The following is a 17,852-nucleotide window of genomic DNA, read 5'->3' as shown; positions in this document are numbered from 1 at the left end:
GATAGCTGAGGAGGGGGGGCGGAATTGCTTTTTAGCAACAGGGTCAGAGGGGTTGAATACCAAAAGAAGGCCAAAGAGATTAAAAGAATATTGACACAAAGACAGATTTATGTGCATGTGTGTGCCAGAGATACAGCAAGAGAGAGAGAGTGGGGTGTTTGTGTTTTGAGGGAGACAGACAGTGTGTGTGGTCAGAGCAGAGAGTGAGTGTGTCAAAGACAGGGAGTGTGTGTGTTGTCGGATAGAATAGAATCGGGGATAGTGTGTTAACACCTCTGACTGGCATAGAAAGAAGTTATCTCTTCAAACACACAGCAGACATGCAAGTCACGATGGGAAGGAAGTATAATGGGGATAAAAGGAAAGGTCAAAGGTCAGTCAAGCAAATCTGCAGGGAGAATGTGAGCAGTTGTTAAAAGGCTTTGAATAGACCCTTTTCACAACAGACATTTTGATTTGTCAAAGCAGGAAAAGAACAGATTTAAATAATAACATTAAAGCTGGAGTAGGCAGAAATCTTCGTCAACATTTAACATACCTTCACAACCAACCACTACAAAAGATCTCTAAAATGCTTCACCTATATTGACACATATCCATCTAATGGGAAGTTCACACACATATGCATTTGTAGAGCAGCCAATAGGATTGCTCTCCCTCTCTGAAAAGACCTGTGATTGGCCAAAGTCTACCATCACTGGCTAGATTTTCTAAAAACCCAAAAACAGAGTCAAGAGGAGGTGAAGATGTCTAGTTTGCTCTCACGCAATCTTGAATTATGATATGCTAAAAGGTGATTATGGAATTTTTGCCCACTGATGCCAAGAAATTATTGCCCACACCAGCTTTAATAATGGCTTTATTCCAGTCAGTGTCCCAGTAAAGCCATGTCAGTGAGCCAACACAATACCAGAGCTCTGGAACTGACTCCCCTAAATGAAATGCAGACATCCTTAATGTTATTAATTCCACCTGTGCCTTTCCTGCTTTGACAAGTCAAAATGACCATAAGGTTTCTGCTGCACTGAATACCTCAAACTGTCTGAAAGTTGGCATCGAAAGTCCCAGTTGAAAAATTAATCTTCACTCAAGGTCCACTTGCTCTTTTTTTTTCTCGTTGTTTTGTAAGTCAAGAACTGAACTGTCAAGCTCAACTTTTACGCCAACACAGACGAGAAGCGCTCAGAATAATAGAAAGTTTAAACATCTACAGTCCCGCAAAAACTGAGCAAACTCTATTTGTTGCTGACCCGGTCAAAATATTGTTTTGTCAGCTGCTTTTCCAAGTTGGAGAATGAACTGTCAAGGTTACAGTTACAACTTATTTTTGTTAAACAATTAACTCACTTGCACTAGCACGGACATTTTTGAAACAATAACCACCCCTAGACTGGGACTAACAATCACATACCGTGCGCTTTCTTATAAGTAATGTCTTCCTCTTTCACACATATGGTCACACGCACGCTACATTGTGATCACCATACAATTGATGTCCTTCACTGACATTACGTGATTACAAAAAAGTGAGTGATGGTGGTGTTAGGACAGAAACAATCATTCACCGGAGACACACGCACATACACATGGCAAAGTGTCATGCAATGAGTAAACACACACAAGGCCACACACCAGCACACACTCAAACACAGGAAAGCAACAAGAAGTCAGCTGCAAAGCACAAAATAAATGCAACCCGTGCCACATAAATCACTTCAAGGGGATATCTATTGTTTTTTTTGTAAAGGAGCAATTAGGGATTGTCTCTTAAGTGTCTAGTCACTCAAATTTCAGTGAAATAACAATGGCTTACAGCATCTGATATTTCTGGAGTAATTCATTTTTATTAGGAAATCCTAACATACTTTATCAAACAACTTAAAAACCTAAATTAATGTCTTTATTGTGAATACATGTTGTCCAACTTTAAGAAAAAAACATGAATCAGTTTGTTACATGTGACAGGAAATTTCCCATTTACACATCTGACAAAAACAGAGGAGGTAGAAAATTAGGTTTTAATGGCACAGAATGTTCATTGTTCTGTATTTCAGAGTGTCCTTTCTGTAGAGACTGGGGGTTTTTAGCAGATAAAACATATGTGTGTGTTTTGGCAAACAGAGGAAACGTTGGCAGGATAAAATCATTATCATCCCACCGTTTCTGTACGAACGACGTGCACATGCATTGTCTCGCAGGCAGATTGGAGGAGAGGACACGGGGAAGTCAAACCAAAAAGCTTTCCATGTGTGCCAGTGAACGGGGAAATTAGTCCCATGCCACACACACACACACACACACACACACACACACACACACACACACACACACACACACACACACTTCACGCATTTCTCCCATCATGCCAATTCATCCCAAATGTAGAGGGAGAGGAAGAGAGAGGGAGGGAGGGATGGAAAGACCTTGCACGGAGTGAATGATGTCAATAACACACAATGCCTGAGGGGAGAGGGCTGGGTAATTGTTGTGTGTATATGTGTGTGTTTGAGTGTGTGTGTGTGTGTGTGTGTGTGTGTGTGTGTGTGTGTGTGTGTCTGGGGGTGCTTGCCATACAGTTTCTTTTGTGTTTGTCTGCCTTTTGTTTGTGTCCACGGGTGGCAAGGGACATGCTGTCATGCTCCTTCAGCCCTGCCCTTGTGACTGGCTGTGTGAGTTTGCATGTATCTGTGTGCACGTGTGTGTGTGTGTGTGTGTGTGTGTGTGTGTGTGTACCTACTTTGTGCGTGCAGGGGTGTTTGTGTGTGAAATTATGTGCGTGCCAGTAAGACTGCGTGAGTTGGGTTGTGAGAAAACAAGTGCATGTCTGTCGGGGAGTGTGTCCTGGGAGTTTGCTGTAGTACGAACAGGACTCAGCAGTTTTTTGTTGTGTGTCAAGTGTGTGTTTATGTGTACATGGGTGTTTATATGAGACAAGCAGTTAGAGGGATATTTGGAAAAAATGTATATATTATTAAACTTCATAGCACAATTAAAAATACTACTACAATAATATGATTAATATTAAACACTATTTCAAAACAACACTAAAATTACGTTTTATTTTGATGAGTTATGATTGCTCTTTACATGCTCTCCTTCATCCCCATCATTAAAACTGACCTTACGTTTGACTTCACTAACTGTACTACTTGCTTTCAGTTTGGGCAGTGTGCCCCCTCGCTGTTTTTCTCCACCAAACACCCCACCACCATTCCAGGACTCCAAACTCCTCCCTGCTCCTCCTCCATCTGTGCCCCGGCCTCTGTCTTTGTCTGTGCAGGCAGGGGAGTGTCGGAGTGTGTTTGGGGTGGTTGAAGTGCGAGTAAGAGGTACCCGGGCTTGACTATGGAGATGGAAATGCTTGTTCCCTGGGGGTGTATCTCTCTCCATGGGGTTTAGAGGAGACCTGGAGGAGCCCTGATGAGACGCTGGGGAGCGCAGCCGAAGGAGCTCCTCTTGAGCTTTAGACAGAGCAGCAGTCAGCTGCTCCCTCTCCTCACACTCCCTCCTTACTGTCTCCTGAAGAAACGCCACCTAGAGAGAGGAAGAGTAGAAGAATAAGCAATATTACACTGTATGCAGTCTTTCTTGAAACAACAATACTTTTGTTTCAAACAAAAAGGAGACTTCATCTATTTCATCTACAGAAACAGTTCAGCATTTTGGGAAATTTGCATATTTTCTTTTCTTTTTGAGAGTGCGATAAGAAAATGGATATTAACTCAAGATTTGTGTTTCGTAAAGGGCTGGGGCCTACTTTAAACAGCTAACCTGGCTCTATTTAAAGTTCAAAAGTCTGCCTAACAATGCCAAAGCTCACTTATTTACACCATCTATCTTGTTTGTTTAACCCCACATGAAAAAATAAATGTGAAATGTAAACAACGATTTGTGGTTGTAGGGGAGTTGTGCACTAGAACTAGTGACCCTATCTGGCGAATGAGAATAAAATGATTTTGAAGTAAAGCCATTTTTTAATCCATTTTTAAACCTGCCTTGTTGATATCCTTCCACATCAGTCGATCAATCAGCATGAAGTCCAACTATTGGCAGTAATGTGTATGTGTCAACTGCATATGGTTACATGTGCATCCTTGTGTTCAGGCCCAAGCACGAGACAAACAAAATGGGAGCCCACTCATAAAAATCTTTGTTCGAAAGCTCCACAGGGGCACCTTTAAGGCTTTGTAGTGAAGGAGAATGTGCACTGCTGAGGGTGATAACAGAGAGTTAGGTTTGAGACAGAGAAGGAAAGTGAAAGAGACAGAGAAACAAAGGGAGAATAATTTACACTTCAATCTGAAACTCACTTTGGCTGTGGATACAGAAGAAAAAGGGTGACCATTCTGAGCAGCTCAATGATACTAAGAACTGGCACAGTCAAGTAGACTTGGTCAACAAGACCCACACAGGCAAGCTACCCTAACACAGTCACAGCGATCCAGTATTAATAGCACGTAGTACACACAGCACAGTATCCTGCAGTACAAAAGCAAAAAATACAAAGATGTAATAATACCCAATTAAAGAACAAGTTTGTGTGCATTTCTTAACCCCAGCATCACAAAACAGTTTGAAATAGATTCGTTGGTGGACTGTTGATGACGGGAGGTCAATATGTGATACATTATATTGTAACCCTATCCCTGAGAAAATAAAACCTTCTTCTAAATCAAGTCTGATCAAAATAAACTGCAGCTCTTGTCATGTGACAGCCTGACAGAAATAGGAAGAAATAGCAAAGCTGCTCACTTCATGTCCTGAGCCAGACTTTAAAAATAAATAGCTGCTCTCGCAAAGGCCCTTCATAGCTTTCTCATGACTTTACATGCATTTCCTACCAATATGGCACATGGCCATAAATACTGTTCACTGGCTCATTTAATTAAAGACACATGCCATTTGAATGGTTTATATCATTACGACCATCTGCTGTTTGATAACAGACATGTGTTGTATGCGTCCCAAAATGTTCCGGTGACAAACTTAAATGCTAGAATTTAACAAATGCTTGAGAGAAGAATCAGGCACATTCCTATTAGCTGTGTCAAGTCACTGGCTCTCACATTTGGCACTTATAGTTTGTGTATTATATGGCTTCCAACTTTGCTTTACTACATTCTAATTATATCACATTTTGAAACGAGAAAGGTAGACCACTTCACTCGCATGAGGAAAATTAGTTTAACTCTGATGACACTATGTAACTTTTGCAATGGCCAATGTGGCCGCAAGTGATAATTACAGAATAACGCTAAAACATAGTTACAGAGAAATGCCAGTCATGCAGTCATTTCTATCTAAGGTTTGCTAACATTAGCCACTATGGACTGTTGGTCACACCAGACCATGTCAGCTGTAGCGGCAAGAGTGTATTAAGTTGATAATGGATGAGTATTATTCTTAATTAATTTGACTTCTTATTTGTAAGAGGAAGAATGTGTAAAAAAAAAAAAAAAAAATTACCTAGACTTGCTTTAAAATAGTTCATCTGCATTGAAAACAAACCAGTTATCAAGTGAATTTCTAACCATTTTCACGAGTTTAAAGAGAAAATATAAAGCAATTAATACTTCTCAAGGATTACAATAATGTCATCCACTTGTGAGTACATGGTGTTTGTTAGACTCAGCTGATTAACCACAGAAAGGGACATGATAATCAGTGAGCTTTTCTAATACTCTCATTAGCCACAGTAGTGACACTTAATGTTCATGAATCCAGTTTCACCAGTTTTTTGGTCCCGGTCTGATGTGTGGCGCTGTGTGAATGGCTCCAGTTTGCTGGCATGCGGAATGATTATAGGTTAAGAGATGAGCCAAAACATATGTTGCCTTTATGGGAGTTGTGTGTGTTTTTGAAGGTGATGTATGTACAGTATCTCCCGAGTACCAGGTGTATGCACATTATTATGTGTAGTAGACAACTTGACTTGTGAGTGTGTATGTTTGACTTTGGTCCTTGTGGTTGGGGGAAATCCCCAATAATGGAGGACACAGAAAATGTGTGTATGCTCGCTTTTTAAGATCATGATTTGTGTATGGGTTTCTTTATATGTGTCTGTAATTGTCAACATATGTATATGGTTTAATAAGTGCCTATATGCAACTATATCCATGTTCCATTTGCAGCGTGTCACGCATTATGCCATTGTATGCAATTATTGTGAGAGTGTGTGGGACAGTTTGCACATGTGTTTGGCCACTTTCTTTCTGAGTGTGTAGGAAAGACTTGGAGTGTGAGTCTCCTTCCTGCCTGTTTAAATGCAGGCATGTGTTAGATCCTGTGTGTATGTGTGTGTGTGTGTGTGTGTGTGTGTGTGTGTGTGTGTGGTGTCGTGCATGCCAGTCTAGCTGTAGAGAGAGACAGCCATCATTAGGGGCTCCTAGTGAGAGCAGGATTACAGGGCTATTAGATGGAAGTCACACGCAGATCCACAGAGCCCCTACTTTTAATCTAACACTGTAAACCACATTCCACTGGCAATACACACACACACACACACACACACACACACACACACACACACACGCACACACAAACCATATATAAAAGACCCTAATCAACATACATGTATGTTGTCATTCTCATAGGCTTGCATTAAGAGCGACTAGCAGATAAAGCATCGAATTGCAAACACAATTCTGACCTTGTGTGTATGGTGTCTTATGTATGTTGTGTGACCTCAGTGCTGTTAGCGGGAGGTTAAAGGTCAGGTGTCTTTTCCCCAGACACTGTGACCTTTTCCTCTTGTCCTGGTCCATCTGCAACAAGCCAGAGAGGGAGGAGGGAATGGGGAGGGAGTCAAGAAGAGTCAGGGAGGGGGGAGAGAGTGATAGAGAGAGACAGAGAGAGAGAGAGAGAGAGAGAGAGAGAAACAGAGAAACAGAGAGATAAAGAAAGAGAGTCAGAGAGAAAGAGTTTGGGTGGGGCACAGAGAAAAAACAAAGGGACAAGAGAGCGATTCAGATTGAATGGGGCGGAGGGTGTTTGTGTGTGTGTGCTCTGGTGTGTGTCCATGTGCACAATTACATGCAATTAGGCTGCACTAATTTTAATCTCCATAATGTTTCAGCTATAGAACGACATGCTTGTACAAGATCACATATTCACTTTTGAAAAGTTTGAAACAAACAACTGTAGCTTAAAACATTCACAATACTACCATCACATACTATTTCTGCAAGAAATTTATACAATTTAGAAATGAAACATAATATACAAAATAACAATATAGTGTTTGTAATGAAAAGAATGTGTTCAGTGATATTGTAATAATAAAGACTAAAACGAGACTAACTTGAAAATCTATCTCCTTACAAATAAACCTCCTCAACCTTTTAGGAGAGGACACAGTTTTATGGAGATGCAATCTCCACTTAGAGTGAGCCAATTTTCCTTCTTGAAGACACTGCTGGGATTGGCAGATTTTGACAGACGTGGCTTTTCAATCATGACTGTATGGAGGAATTATGGTAAGTGCTGTTCCAAGTCTGTATTCTAAGTTGTAAAGTGGTGACAATGGTGTGCTGATACGCTGAGTCCACACACGGTCATCAGGTACAGTGTTTGTTGGCAGAGGTGTACTATGAGATACAAAGCTTTTTGGACAATTATAACAAAAAATAGCAAACATGTCCGTAAAACCCTGGGGTAAAGGATACTAGTATACTTCTGTTTTTATATTTCTGTTTTTGTTTTATTTCAAGTACAAAATGTTTGTGTCATTTGAGTTGACCCTTTTGTTATTCAGTCCTGAAATTACTCTCTTATGCCCAGAGATTGATTCTTGTTTTGTTGTCTTGAAATCTGACTGAATGAAAGGTCACTTGTACACCCTGACACTTAATGATGAAAACGCCTCGACACTGCAAATGTGTCTTGCCAACAGAGTGATATCACAAGGTCATGATCAAAACCTGATTATCTCTAACCAACACACACACACACAAACATCCGCAGATCAATAAAACTTTTATAAAGGAGAGGATGATAGAAGCTTGGGTTTGAATTAGATAAGAACTTAGAGAGATCATTAGAGACAGTACTCAAAGAAAGAAAGTAAGAAAGAAAGAAAGAAAGAAAGAAAGAAAGAAAAGAAAGAAAGAAAGGATTGACTGATTGATTTGCGCTAAAACTACAGACACAGCACAGTAAAAAAATGCCTATTTAAATAAGACAAGAAAGAACAGAAAGAAAAGGATGTGGTGGGGGGAAGGAGCTGCTGTGCTGAAGGTCCATGAATGACATAAAAGAGCATGTCAGCTGTGAAATTGGCATCAGGGCACCTTGAACTGGTTGAACCCCCCTGGACAGGCACTCTGAGAGGGAGGCAGTTAAAGAGACAGTGTGAGGACAAAAAGGAAGGGCTGCTAGAGGGCCTTCAGACTGCAGGCACTGACGTGACTTACTGACTTTACTGGATTCCCATCGCTCATCTCGGTTGATGACTTTTTTGTTTCAATAATTGACTTGTGTATTAACAAATCATCCACCTTCTTTGTTAAGAAATCAGATTTCAGCTTTAAAACTGAACCAATTTCCCCTCATAGAAATTAACCATGTGTTTTGATTTAAGATTTTACCATTTTAAAGCTGCACTAATGGATATTTTCATATTAGAATGGATCAAATTGCTTCTTGATATATGAAAGGAGTCACATGTCGAGATGAATCCACAGAAATGATCACCTGATCTGCAGTTCCTTTCAGCTCTATGGAGCCTTGTAGCATCTTTCAGTTCATTGTTTTTTGTTTTACATCTTGTAGCTTCTCTGTTTTGGTTCAGTCTCACTGTTCTCATTAATCTTTTTTCCAGCCACAGCATGCACTAGATTAAAACCTGGTACATGGCCAAAACAGAACTACAAGGTGACTATTGGACTTAGAAACATGACTCCAAATGAAAGCTAATGTTGCTCTGTGTCTGCTGGAAGTCTAACACATTCACAAATATCAACGGGGTGATTATATGTCCGTGTTGTCTTTAGAACTTTTTTCACTGCCTCCAATTAGCCAAAAACACATTTCATTTTACAGTTAAAAAATTTGCTGACAAATGTCACTCTTTCAAATTTCGAGTTGCTGCAATACATTCCCACATTATGAAATAGAAGGAAGCAAAAGAAGAAGAGACAAAGCGAAAATGGCAGGATACGTACAATCTAGAAGAAATGAGAGTTACATGTGAGGGAAAGTTGAGTTCGAGGATAATATGGGTGTTTGTTTGTGTGAGACTGTGTGTGTTTGTTTATGTGACTGTATGTGAGTTAGTGGTCAGACAGTTGAGATGTGTCGTGACTGCAGCCTCAGACTGCTCCCTTCAAGACAGACGCCCATGAGTTAACACATGCACACACACACACACACACACACACACACACACACACACACACACACACACAGACAGAAATATACACATTCACCCAGAATGTCTGGCAAAGTCATTCTTGCTCATCACTTTAGGATGCTGTCCTTCCTGTCCCGACTTGTTCACAAAATTTGCTCCCATACTCTATGCTCTTTCAATCACTTCCTCACACATACACACACACATACACATGTTCACACACTTGCCACTCTTCCATTGCTTCCTTCCTCCAGGCTCTTCATATGTATGCCTCATCCTGCTTCCCCTATGCACTGCCTCCCTCTTTTCACTTTTTGTTTCAGACTTTAATTCAGCTCCATTTGGATGGTGCTGGCACAGAAATCCATCACTGCACACTCTGCTGCCAAAGCAAACATGAACTCTGTCTGTCTCTGTCTCTCACCCTCCCTCTCCATCTAAAGCTCTCTTTCCCTTCCCTTTGCTGTGACCACACTCACACAAACACACATCTACTAAATTTAATCCAGCTCTGTTGGCACAGAAACACACCAGTAGAATATAATATATGAAGCCAATGCATTCATATTCTTGTGAGGACAGTCTGAACACTACAAAATGGAGAAACCTTAGCAACACATATGCACTGACAATGACACACACACACACACATGCACGCACACCTCTTTTTGTAGTCCAGCATTCCTCTCAGCCATGAGCTGTAGTTCAGCTTTAGCTTGGCTCAGCTGTAGTGCCTCCTGCTGCTGGGAGCGCTGCAGCTCCTGATGTATCTCCTCCTCTCTCCTCCTCCTCTGTTCATCTTGTGTCCTCCTCTCCTCTGCCCTGCTCCTCCTCTCCTGCTGCAGCTCCTCCGTCAGTCCTCGCAGCTCCTGCTCTCTCTCCTGCAGCTGGAGAAGAAGAAAAAAAATCCAATCTGTGGATATTTATATTTTCACTTAATTATGTCTATTTAACTGTTACGTGTTGTAGTGGTAGTGGAAGTGGCAATAAACTAATTTTTTGCTTTAACTTATCATTACACCATCAGCATTTAGATTGGTTTGCTATAAGCCTCGCTTTCACTTTGCAATTTTGTCTGCTACTGTGTACAAAGTCTCCCAGGAAAATGGAAAATGAAGGCTCAATTTACAACACAAAGGAAATGCTTCTGCTCAGGAGTGGGTGCTTAGGTTAGTGCAAGACTGATGGCCAGTCGGTCTATGGATAGCGCTCCTGAACTACTTATTAATACAACTGGGTGTTTTACCATAGCACTGAGATCAGAGTTTCTAGTTGTAGTTGGGGTTGCCTTGGGCAGTAGCCAGGCTGATAGCAGTAGCCATGTTGTGATACGCTCTTTGCAACAGCGGCGCCGACAGTAATGCCATTTGGGAAAACTGAAAAGTCATCTGTTTCCACTTTAAGCGGATAGAAACATTCATTCATAAATTTAATTCGTCACATCATCATATCTAAAATACCACCATAAATGATTTCTTTTAGCACTCTGTTTTTACATTAACTCAGCCAAATGTGTTGCAAAAATTACAGGGAACTGAAGATGACATAAATGTAACCAGACTTTAATGGGTTCTGCGTCATAGTTTGGTAGCAACAGGTTTTCTGTTACCTCGTCTGCATTTTGCACAGAGAGTGGGTGGGAGTGGATGTTGCAGTGCCAGACACAGTGGGAGCTGAAGAGACTGAGGTGGAATTCTCAATCTTACTACACTGGAAATTTGTTAACTGTCACTACCTGTCATATTAGTGAAGTGTGTTTAAACGTTCTTGTCTTTTGGTTGTTACTCACCCTGTAAGTGGGTGGAAATATATATTTCACGGTGTGGGTAACAGTAGTAAGTCTCTTCACCTAATGTGTCATTGTTTTCTGCTGTCTCACCCCCGCTACCTGGATTTAAAGTCTCTCTGTCTTTGTCTGTCTTCCTTTTTTATCCCCTCAGTACACACAGAGATAAACCGGTGTCATCCTCACTGTCTGCATGCATGTGTGTTCGTCACACATCTGTAGTCATAATGGTAGTTCCAGTGATGCAGAAGGCACATAAAGAAATGAAACACACATAAGAAGAAACAGACAGGAACACAGAATAATCAGAATGGCTTTACGCACAGAAACAAAGCGGGAACTCAGTTGACATACAGGGAAGTGAAGCAACCAAAGGAGAACGATGAGAGAGACCAAGGAAAGAAAAAAGAGAGCATAAGAAAGATGCGCACGTTCTGTCTCCCTCTAACTGCAGAATGATTTCTCTCCATGTCATCTACTCTTGATTTCTTTCTCAAACTAAGGCTATGCATGTGAGAAGAAAAGGGGCGATAGGACAGGACAGGACAGCCAGAGAGGAGTTCATGGAGTAAAAAAAGACAAAGAGAAGAAGCTTTATATTTCACATATGAGGATGAAGTGCTAAAGTAATCTAATGTGATGTGTTCAGTGGTCATATTCAGCTCACAGGTACACACCCTCTGTTGAAGCTGCGTGCCGTCTCGTTGGTATTGTAGAAGCAGCTGTTGGTTCTTCTCCTTGTCAATTGTCAGCTCTAGCTCCACCTCCCTGCAAAACTCCTCCATCTGTTCCCTCAGGTGCAATGCACTCTGGGTTCTCTGCTCCTCCAGGGTAGCAGCCAGCTACAGAATCAAAGATGGAGAAAAAGGGTTCATTTGCACACTAGGTTGAGTATGTGTGTTCATTCTCACACACAACATTATTGCATGTGTACTTCAGCAATACCATTTAAAACAGAGAAAGACTTTGCCTTTGAAAAAAAAATACACTTTTCATCAACAAAAGCATTAGTTTATATATAGTATGTAAACTCTGAGAGGCCCGCATCCTAAAGCCTGTCTCTAATTCAGAGTCCTAAAAGAGACTGTGAAGTGTTGATTTCTTCATGATATAAACAGGAAGGAGGAAGGTCACACAAAGCTTTGTGTAACAAGAAGCACTGAGAAAGCAGTGGTGTTTCAAATAGCTGGATACAAACTGCTCATACAACCTGAAAATGTCACAAATGAAAACCTTTTAAAGTTTTTGTAGCTGTCAGGGAAGGCTTTTAAAAAGGTTTGACATGTTTTAAAACACACCAGTGCTCTTGTAAACACATTTTATCTCAAAAGAAATGCTGTCATACCCCCAGTCTCTAACCTCTACAAGACACTTTTGACAAATGCGTATTGTTCTATGTTGCATTACATGTCATTGGTGGTGCGAGCTCCAAATAGAAACAATGCTCTAACCCTTTTCATGATATATGAGGACTTTGTTTATGCAAAGCTTTGTCACAGTCACAGAGTCTGACAATGACAGCAGTGCGACTGTTCCCTGTCATCTTACTCTGGCAGTCAAAAATTGAATTGTTGGAAACATAAAACACCAGCGTTGGCTGTTATAAGAGTGAGGGCAAAGTTGCATGTGACATATTTTTAGTCAGGCTTGGCCAAGGCCACCTTGTTTTTTTTCCACCAGCACTAGAGATCAGACAAACTGAGCGTCAGTGCCATGGGCTGGGATCATTGTGGCTGTGTGTGTGTGTGTGTGTGTGTGTGTGTGTGTGTGTGCATTTATGCGTGCAAGCGTGAAAAAAGAGAAACAGTGGATGTGGGTGTCAGAGAAAAAAAAAGACAGACTGGCGTGTGAAAATGTGTATATTGAGCCTGTGTGTGCGTGTGTGTTATGCTTGGGGTTTGAGAGAGAGTATGAGAGACTAAGATTGCGTGTGCTGGATCAAATGAGAAAACACCACTTCCTCTTTGCTGGGTGAATGTACGTGTGAGGAGCATGGATGGTTTGTGTGTGTATATCCTTTTGTGTGTGTGTGTGTGTGTGTGAGTGTGTGTATGTACACAGCTGCCGTTTGTATTTAAAAAGTGCACAGGAGTGACCACTTCCTTTCTATGGGTATAAACCCATGTGGAGTCAGGAAGCCCAGACTGAACAATAACTTGTATGGATGTGTGTCCGGACACCGTCCCAGTGCATATATCAAGCTTTACACATGCAATACATGTTTTAGTGTGTGTTCATCCGACGTATGGCATGTAGTTAAGATCAAGTATATGTCGCATAAAATACAGTCTTCAAACAGAACTGAAGCTGAAAAATGTTCAACCCTTTCAATCCTCCTTTAACCCTAGAAGCATACACTGTAGTGATAGTTTGCCAACTAGAATCACAGAGTCCTGACACTGTGGTGTGACATAATTTAAAAAAAAAACAAGTAGAACAATGAAAATCAACCTCAACATTTTTTTTCTGTATTCTTAAGCATATGCACAGTAGTGTGTTTACAGCAAAAATGTTTTTCTTACACTAAGATTAATTTGTATGAATGCTAGAAATGAGACAGAAACAAACTATGAGACAACAGCGATTTAATGGAGTTCTTTTGGTGGTGTTGTTGTTGTTGTTGTTGTTGTGATGTTCAGCTAAACCTCAGTGACTCTTGCCGCCAGACAGGCAGACAGTCACCCAGTCAGACAGTGCAAGAGACACTACTACACTGTTAATAAAAGACAGCTTGGTTTTGTGACTCAGTGTGTGTGTGTGTGTGTGTGTGTGTGTGTGTGTTTAGTTTATCTGGTGTCAAACAGACTGGTGGTCTTGGAGCCTCATAATGTCATCCACATTGTGTGTCAGGATCCTCCCTGTTAAACTCCTCTGAACTGTGACAATGGCTTGGAAGCTGTCCTACACGTCTGTTTATTTCAACGCACTGGAACTAAATGTCTGCCAGTCGTAAACTTATACCCCCGTAGTCACTAAGCTTATGAGTAATGTTTTGATTTTGAGTTCAACATACATAATTAAAACATTACATCTATAGACCATATAACCAATATCAAGTTACACTAAGCAATTAGATTATGCTGGTAAAACTTTAAGTCAGTTATAAGGATGCCTGGCCATATTTTTTTTAAATATATATAATTCATCTGTACAGAGTATCGCCCCTGCAGTGTTGGACTGAATAAAAATTAGCAAACAATTCAAATATGTTGGACAGCTGGTAACTTGCTAACAAGTGTGTGTGACTGCAGTGTTTAAAATAATCACAATGGGACATTTCAAACACAGGGTTGGAATGCATCAGATTTTACAGTAAATAACTGATTCCAGTCAATGAAATAAACTGCATGGATCTGGCTAAATCCCGATTCTCAAGAATCTCTCGGGGCATCCCTACAGAGTAGGGAGTAGTATTCGTAAAGACATACCTTTGAGGCCATTTGCTCTCTGCAGTCTTTCTCCATCTTGGTCAGGGCTCGGCCATGGGACTCTATCACTATGTCTCTGTAAACACACATACACATGAAAAACAGGGCGTATGTGAATATTAAGGGCACAAACACTAAAGAATTCATTCATTCAGATATCTTGTGACGAAATTGACAAGATGAAAATGTACTGTGCACATAACTTCAATTGTATCTATATGTAAATACACCTGAAAACATCAAACACTTGTAGTGGGAAGATAAATGTAGCATCAGGTCAACAGCAGCATCTGAAACAATGTTCAAAAGGCAACTGCGCTAAGGCTGAATAACTCATTCCTTCACTTTGTACAGCAGAATCAAACACTCTTCCATCTGTTTCTAAAACCATTAGCGCTCCACTCTAAATGCCTTAAGATTCCCATATGAGACCAACTAGCATGTTCGCAGTCACTGGCTGCTTTGGCTTCTGGAGTTTTATTAAGAGCCTCTGATGTGAATGAATAAAGCCAAGCACAGACAGATAGAAGAAATGCAAAAAATAAAAATAAAAACCCACAAGAAATCATCGATATATTCTGACGCCAAATACAAAATCAGAGAAGCAGACTTGCACAAAATATTTTTAAAAGAACCACATGCAGTGCCACGGGCAGACATGAAAATTTAGCTTTAAGTGTAAAATGCTCTCTTTCTCACACACACACACACACACACACACACCACATACTCATACAGACACGAGACTGCCTTCACCATTTCAACAGTTGAATAGATAAGTAAGTAAGCCAACATCACATCACATCTCCTGCCTATCTGTCACGATCCAAAAAGCTCTGATAATATTTACACATGCTTCTTTTTTGATGATCCTCTCAGCATGTCAGGTTGCATAAAGAATATTTAACAAGAAAACTCTCAGCAGTCTCTGGGGAAGAGGGGGATGAGGATCAAACTGAGAAAGAAAGAAAGAAAGACAGAAAGACAGAAAGAAAGAAAGAAAGAAAGAAAGAAAGAAGAAAGAAAGAAAGAAAGAAAGAAAGAAAGAAAGAAAGAAAAGAAGAAAGAAAGAAAGAAAGAAAGAAAGCTTGAGATAGCTGTAAAGGGGACATTTCATTGATTTGTTGATCTGCTGTCTAAATATAATATGTCATTTCAGCAGCTGGTCTGGCTGTAAAGATGTGAAGGAGCATAAATCTAAGTCCAACCAGAGACAAGATGAGTTAGTGACCATTTATTACCAGTGTTTATACAGAGCAGAAAAGGCTCTTTGAGGGAGCTCTCAAAGAATCTGCTGAAACTACTTATGACCCCAAAAAACAAAGGTGGTCACCAAGGTAGCATTAACTTCGATTTAAATACATACATTAGCAATGTTGCAAACAGCTAATACTGCTGGAACTAATTTGTAATGAATTATTCTCATAAAACTGCAAAGCCCTACTTCCAGCAGTCATTCACCAGCAGTTTGGGTAAATCCAAACTTTTGAAGACAACTGTATGTGAACATTACATCTAAGTTAACAACATGTAGGGGTAGAGTAATGGTGAGAACTTCCAGATTAAAACTCCATCCTTTACACATCTGTGACTACGACTAGATGTTACAGCTAGTAGTAAATCAGATGAAACATGCAACAGGGGACATGGGACAGCTGACACACTGGCTAAAAAAGCAGCAGCAGCAAACACAGACACACACATGCACATGCACACACAACATCTTATAGCTATATCTCTGTGTGACTCATCTTTGTATGTTGCATTATAGTACTTTGCGTGTGTGAGCAGGTTCATCTGTGGGCAAGTATGAGATAATGTGTGAGCTGCTGCCAGTGTGTATACGAGTATGCACACTGTTTGCATCAGATAGAGGAGTAGATGATCTACAGTATAATAAAGAGCAGCAGCTATATTCCATCTCTTCCTAGTGGGGCAGACACAATATTATTCACTCCACTGGCTCTGGCTAATCACATCAGCCTACTCACCACACACACAGACACACACAGACACACAGAGACACAGACACACACACACTCACACACACAGACACAGACACACACATACAGAGAGAGAGAGAGAGGCACAAAAATAGATGCAGACAGACAGCCATGCATGAATGCTCCCCAAGAGTTGCAAGTTTGATGCCAAGATCTGACTCCTAAAGCTCATTTAAATGTGCTCCAGCCCTGCTAAAGGACGGGACTTGGTGAGTAGATATAAGCTAAAACCGGCTGACGTTGTTAAATAATCGTTATGAAACTACCATCACATTGAAAATGTTTCTAATAGATATGGTTGGAACAGTTATATAGCATGCACACTTCTGCACGACTGATATACGACTGTGAGTCCATTTTTGTGTGTGTGTGAGTCCAAAATGCTCTTCAGGGGTTTTGCAGTTAAGTCTTAGCTGGTGAAAAACCCCAGGAGGTCAGGATTTGACAGTTTTATGAAGCTGAAGCCTTTTTAATATGTAACAAACTGCTGATGCATACAGTGTTTGTGTGTATGTGTGTAACTGTGTGTGAGTGTGTTTGTCAGATATAATTCTGGCTCTGTGATTATCAAAAAAGTAGACCCCTGCAAAGGTAGTGTATCAGAACTTTTAAAATCAACTTTAAGCCTGTGTGTGTGCACACATGTGTGTCTGTGTGTGTGTGTGTATGAGACCCCCTGGGGAGCATGAGCGTGCAAATTCAGCCCTCAGAAGGAGGTCTGAGGGGATTACAGGGAGGAACGATGGGAAAATCTGGGAGCACTCTCTCATTCGCTCACACGCCAGGCTGCTTTTAAGGACAGGCGCGTGTGTATGTGTGCAGTGTGTGTGGTGTGTGTCTGTGTGTGTGGTGTGTGTCTGTGTGTGTGTGGTGTGCGTATGTGTGTGTGTGTGTGTGTGTGTGTGTGTCTGCGCAGTGTGAGAGGCCGCTACCTCATCAAAAGGCACATTCCATTTTTCCTCTTTATGCTGATACAATCTTTGTGTGCTCACGCAGACAGAGGAGGCTGACTCTACTCCAAACGATGTCCAATTTTTACAGTGTAGCTCAAGGGCAATTTTAAATAGTTTTTATTGTGTATGAATCAACAATGTAGATCAACAGCTAACAGGAATCTCCGCTGACATCATCTCTTACATCCTCTATGCTTTCAGGAACATGGCTTTCCACCTGGAAAGATGATTAGGATTTCAAAGTAAAGAATCTTCTCACACTAGCCCACGTTTTCAAAGCAGGAACAGACTGCCTTGTAAAAATTTGACATATGAATTTACAGCAACAGCAAT

Source organism: Seriola dumerili, unplaced genomic scaffold (genome assembly GCF_002260705.1).
Source record: "Seriola dumerili isolate Sdu_G_001 unplaced genomic scaffold, Sdu_1.0 BDQW01001888.1, whole genome shotgun sequence".
Lineage (NCBI taxonomy): Eukaryota > Metazoa > Chordata > Actinopteri > Carangiformes > Carangidae > Seriola > Seriola dumerili.
Note: the sequence above shows the minus strand (reverse complement) of the source record.